The following is a 5,781-nucleotide window of genomic DNA, read 5'->3' as shown; positions in this document are numbered from 1 at the left end:
AAATAAAAAGAAAAGGGTAAAGGAAAAATAGGAAAACAGGAGCGAAAATATGAAATATGACGAAAGAAAAGATAGCAAAAAAACCCCAAAAAACAAAACAAAAAACACAGAAAGAAAGAAAACAAAATGGGGAAAACAAAATAAAACGACAAAAGAAAAAAAAAACAACGAAAACAGAAAAGAAGAAATAGATATAGAAAAAAGAATATGAAAAACAAAAGAAGAAAGAAAAATAAAAAAGAATAAAAAAGAAAAAAGAAGGGAAAAGGAAAGAAGAAAGAAAATGGAAGAAAGAAAGAAAGAACAGAGCGGATTTGACGGTGACAAAGGGGTGAGTGCAGTATCGAGAAAGCTCGACGTTTGACAAGATGTCATTTGTATTGAAAATCTTTTGAATATTATTGAGGCCTGCGACGACGAGGGATGCACGCCGACTGATAGATTTTCCTTTCTTCAATTCCGAGTCAACACCCCCTTCCCTCCAATACCTATCCACCTCTCCCCTGTCCTCTCCCTGAGCCACCCCCACCTCTTTACTCGCCCTTACTCCCACTGCCCACCACACAAAAAGAAAAGAAAGACAGCGAAGTCAAATGATGATACGGATGAGTTATATAGTATTAGATGCTCTTTCGCATTTCTATGAGAGGCTGGCTTCTTAGTCTGTCGCGCATAACTTTTGTATTGCAATTTGTGCTTGTGTAGATTGGTGAGCTTTTAAACCAGGTAAAAACATTATTACGTACTTACCTGTCATGGCGAAATTAGCACAAATTTCTAAAGAAATTGCGAAAAACGATCAAGTAGGAAATTAGTTACAAGTAAAAATAGAATTTATCGAATTATCGAGTTTTATCGTATGTTTTGATGCCGAAGAGCTGTGCGACCAATTCAATATGACAAACTGACTTATCTCGTTTGAGTTAAATTAAGGATCCGAGATTTTCAAACAAATATTCAGAACGTAATCGTGGAAGATTTTTGTGTTTAAAGAAAGATACACCTAGCACATCTTTTATTGGATCATTTTTTTTTTTTTTGTAATTTTGGGAATTCATACTAATTTCGCCATGCCACGTAAGTACGTGATCACCTGAAATGTGTTTATTTAAAAGATCACTAAGCACCTGATTATCTTTTTAACGTTTCAAAATTACACGGTCAAACTTTATCAAAATTTGTGCCACGATTGTGATAACAACACTAAATATAATTTAGTTTGGTTTGAGTCAAAAGGTGGTAATGTATAAAGGTAGCGGCCATGGAAAGAACGCGAGAAAAAAAAATCCGTTTTAGCATTAAAATCGTTTTATGTTGTCGATTGTGTTATATATTACTAGATGAGGAATCATTTGCATTAAAAATCAAGTTAGTATTATGCATCTAAAATTGAGAGAAGCACATTTGAAAAATATCAACATTAGGTGAATTTCCCGACAAAAGCGACCGTCATTTTTTTTTAATTACTCATGTTTAACGTATCGAAAATGACCCTGACCCTAACCCTAACCCTAACCCTAACCCTAACCTAATCCGAAGTGATAAGTCTTGCAATACTTTTCCACGCATTAAATTTAATTTTTCTTGCGTTTGGTAAAAGTTATTCGTTGTATATTTTGTTTGTTCTCGACTTCTCTGCTTTTAACTGTATTATATCAATGCAGAACTATTTCCGTTGGTCTGTTAAGCTTGAGTCTAAAATAATATTTCCCGTCGGCCTGTATGTAACGTAGTCGCTATACCAAAGAAACAGAAGAAAAGAAAGAAACCCAACTCATCTTTTTTAAACAAAAGTCTTTATATTTGGTACTGCGGGAGGGGGGCTTTGCCCGATCGTAAAATACGCTTAAATATGATATTTTAATTTATCCCGATTTCGCATATATTATTATAAAGTCGTGATTTCAAAAGTAAAAAAAAAATGTTTGGGTTCCATCAGCTAGAATCGAAACCAAAAGCAAAACTTTAGCATTCAAAGCTGGTGTCGTTACCACTGTACCAATGTGACATGTATATGAACTGATTAAAAATTAAAAAGCGGTTCTGTAACATGTTAACTTAAGCCTAAAATGATATTTTCCGTTGGTCTGTTAAGCTAAATTCTGAAATCGTATTTTCTGGCGTTGGTCAAATTTAAGTTTCTTTTTCACCTATTCGTATATTTTTTTAACGAGGAAGTTACCACTTATCAAGGCCAGAAGGCCACTCGAGGATAAGGGTTCAATAGTAGAGGGTTGTCATCGAGACACCAACGTAGTAATCTTCAGTGGTGGAAATTTGGGTTTAATTTGATTATTTAAGAGGGCAGCTCAACAAGAACTTGTTCACATTGGATTTGAAGACGACCATGTTTTATTCAGCCGGAAAGCAGGCCAGCGGAACAGAGTTCCCCTGGTGGACAGTTCTAGGAAAGAAGCTTTGTTCATAACGTCTGCGTTTAGATTTAGGCATAGATAGAGAGTGAGGGAAATTGTTGATAATGGTTGTACCTAGACGAGTGTTGTGAAAGTTTAGCAAGGGGGGAAACTATAGATTGGAGCTCTGCCGAGAAGTTGCTATGAAAATAACGATAGAGCCGGGACGGGCTCGTAACGTGGAAAAGACGTTACAGGGAAGAGAAAAGGGCATCACCTACCAGGTTTCGGAGTAAGTTTTGAACTCTGTCAAGGCTGGGTAGATTGCTTTCAGTAACTCCTGGCCAGGTGTGGCAAAAGTACTCTATCCGAGGGTGTACTTGGCTCTTATACAGGTAGATGATTGCATCTGGAATGGTGGAATGATCCAAATAATTTTTCGGCGATTTTGGTAACGGATTAGATATATGTGTTCCATTTCAGATCAGTCGTGAAGATCAGTCCCAGAAGCTTGTTAAAATATCGTGCTTCCCTAAGACGACAGCCATTCATTTCAATTGGGATCAGATGGAGATCAGAGCGTTGATGATGGAAAACGAGAGAAACTTGGTTTTAGATGCATTAAATTAACCAGCCACCTTTTCCCCCATTGCACTGCGTGCTCAAGATCATCAAGCATTAATTATTTAGAGGTGATTGATATGCTACAAACCAAACCAAACAAAACAAAACCCTCGAGCATTTTCGTTGGTTTTTCAAACCAGTGTTTTATATAGCATTTTTTAGGATTTGTCAAACCGAAGTTTGATATAGCATTTTCCTTGGTTTGTCAAAACTGAGTTTGAAATGGAATTTTATTTGTTTTACTAAAATTAAAATTTAAATAGAATTTTCAATGGCTTGTCAAACCAAAATTTGAAACATTTTCTTTGTTTTGTCAAAACAAATTTTGAAATAGCATTTCCTTTGATTTGTTAAAACAAAGTTTGATAGAGAATTTTCTTTGGTTTATCAAAACTAAGTTTGAAATAACATTTTATTTAGTTTGTAAAACCGAAGTTTGGCATAACATTTTCTTTGGTTTATCAAAACTAAGTTTGAAATAGCATTTTATTTAGTTCGTAAAACCGAAGTTTGGCATAACATTTTCTTTGGTTTGTCAAAACTAAGTTTGAAATAGTAATTTCATTGTTTTTTTTTCAAACCGAAGTTTGATATAGACTTTTGTTTTAGTTTGTTAAACTAAGTTTGAAATAGCATTTTATTTGGCTTGTCAAAACTAATTCTGAAATAGTATTTTCGTTGTTTTTTTTAAACCAGAGTTTTATATAGCATTTTTTGGGGTTTTTTTTTGTTCAAACCGAAGTTTGATATAGCATTTTCTTTCGATTTATCAAAACTAAGTTTGAAATGGCATTTTCGTTGTTTTAGTAAAACTAAAATTTAAATTGAATTTTCACTGGTTTGTTAGACCGAAGCTTGATATAGCATTTTTTTTAGTTTGCCAAAACTAAATTTAAATTAGCATTGCCTTTTGTTTGTCAACCGAAGTTTGATATAGCACAACCTTTGGTTTGTAAAAACAAAGTTTGAAATAGCATTTCCTTTTGTTTGTAAAACCGAAGTTTGAAAGAGCATTTTCTTAGATTTGTCAAAACTAAGGTTGGAATAGCATTTTATTTGGTTTGTTAAAACTAAGTTTGAAATAGAATTTTCTTGGGTTTGTCAAACCGAAGTTTTATATAGCATTTCGTATTGTTTGTGAAATCAAAGTTTGAAATAGCATTTTCTTTGGTTTGTCAAAGCAAACTTTGATATAGACATTTCTTTTGTTTGTCAAAACTAGCATTTTATTTTGTTCGTCAAACTGAAGTTTAAAATAGCATTTCCTTTGGTTTGTCAAACCGAAGTTCAAAGCATCATTTTCTTCGTGCGTGTCAAACTTTAGTTGCTAAATTGAATATTATGTATTCTTTGGCCTGTTAAGCTTACGTTTAAAATAGCACATTTTTGGGCCGATTCCATTTAATTAATAAATGAACACTTTACTAGTTTAAAATATCGTTCATTGGATTTATTGCACTTACATTGTAAATAGAATTTTCTTTAGTCTGTCACATTTGCTTTAGATAGCATTTTTAGTCTCTGATGTCTATTCAAAATATATTTTTCTGTGAAAATAGCATTTTGTTTTATCTGTCACGTCTGTTTAAAATAAGAATTTTATGGCCATTGACGTCAAATCGAAATAGCATTGTCTTTGGTCTTTCACGTCTGCTTAAAATGGCATTTTCTATGATCTTTTTTTCTATGATCTACCACGTTTGTTAAAAAAGCATTTCCTTTAGTCTACGTTGCATATTTAAAATAACATTTTATGACCTGTCATGTGTGCTTACAATAGAATTTTCTTTCGTCCGCCACGTCTATTAGTAATAGTATTTTCTATTTATAATAGTATTTTCTATTTATAATAGTATTTTCTATTTATAATAGTATTTTCTATTTATAATAGTATTTTCTATGCGGTGTGACATTAAATTAAAATAGCATTTTATGACCTGTCATGTGTGCTTACAATAGAATTTTCTTTCGTCCGCCACGTCTATTAGTAATAGTATTTTCTATTTATAATAGTATTTTCTATTTATAATAGTATTTTCTATTTATAATAGTATTTTCTATTTATAATAGTATTTTCTATGCGGTGTGACATTAAATTAAAATAGCATTTTATGACCTGTCATGTGTGCTTACAATAGAATTTTCTTTCGTCCGCCACGTCTATTAGTAATAGTATTTTCTATTTATAATAGTATTTTCTATTTATAATAGTATTTTCTATTTATAATAGTATTTTCTATTTATAATAGTATTTTCTATGCGGTGTGACATTAAATTAAAACAGCATTTTATGACCTGTCATGTGTGCTTACAATAGAATTTTCTTTCGTCCGCCACGTCTATTAGTAATAGTATTTTCTATTTATAATAGTATTTTCTATTTATAATAGTATTTTCTATTTATAATAGTATTTTCTATTTATAATAGTATTTTCTATGCGGTGTGACATTAAATTAAAATAGCATTTTCTTTAGTGTGTCAGATCTGTATAAAAATCGCATTATTATGATCTCTGTCTGACGTCTGCTTAAAAATAGCATTTTCTTCGGTCTGTCACATCTATTGAAAATAGCATTTTCTTTGTGATGTTCGTTTATATAGCGTTTTCTCTAATCTGTCACGTCTGTGCAAATAACATTTCTCTGGTCGGTTACATCTTTTTTAAAATACCATTTATTTAGTCTGTTTCACGGAGTCTTTTCTTGTCTCTGTTAAGTTTATTTATACAGCATATTCTTTAGTCTGTCACGTTTGTTTAAAATAACATTTTCTTTGGTTTGTGAAGCCAACATTTCACATCGC

Source organism: Euprymna scolopes, chromosome 28, assembly GCF_053919585.1.
Source record: "Euprymna scolopes isolate OS-2025 chromosome 28, ASM5391958v1, whole genome shotgun sequence".
Classification (NCBI taxonomy): Eukaryota; Metazoa; Mollusca; class Cephalopoda; order Sepiida; family Sepiolidae; genus Euprymna; species Euprymna scolopes.
Note: the sequence above shows the minus strand (reverse complement) of the source record.